We start from the raw sequence: 389 nt of genomic DNA, 5'->3' as shown, positions 1-389 counted from the left end.
TCTCTCTCTCTCTCTCTCTCTCTCTCTCTCTCTCTCTCTCTCTCTCTCTCTCTCTCTCGTTTCTAATTTCAGTTTTGAAACGTATAGAAAGATTTCCAAAATAAGAAGATTTATAAATATAGATTAAAATTCATTTTGTTTCCGAAATACAATAGTGATAAAATATTTACGATTATTATTGAATAGTTATAAAGATTTTTAGAACAAAAATGAATTCTATAATTAAATTTTATTAGGGAAATATGAATTATACATAAAAATAATCTTTATAATAAATTTTTGCGATAAGTATAAGCTAAACAAGTTGAACAATAATTAACTTTGATAAATTTTTAAAGTGAAAATTAATTTTTTGTCTTGAGAAAGAGAGAGAGAGAGAGAGAGAGAGA

General features: G+C 24.7%; 1 protein-coding gene across 1 annotated transcript in view; it reads left to right on the top strand.

Annotated features, from left to right (window-relative positions):
- LOC108685158 (collagen alpha-1(XI) chain-like) overlaps positions 1-389 on the top strand; it is a 9,686-nt gene that overhangs the window by 427 nt on the left and 8,870 nt on the right. The window lies entirely within an intron of this gene.

Source organism: Atta colombica, unplaced genomic scaffold, assembly GCF_001594045.1.
Source record: "Atta colombica isolate Treedump-2 unplaced genomic scaffold, Acol1.0 scaffold146, whole genome shotgun sequence".
Taxonomy (NCBI): domain Eukaryota; kingdom Metazoa; phylum Arthropoda; class Insecta; order Hymenoptera; family Formicidae; genus Atta; species Atta colombica.
The sequence above is the reverse complement of the archived record's forward strand: the minus strand, read 5'-3'. Positions and strand labels throughout refer to the sequence as shown.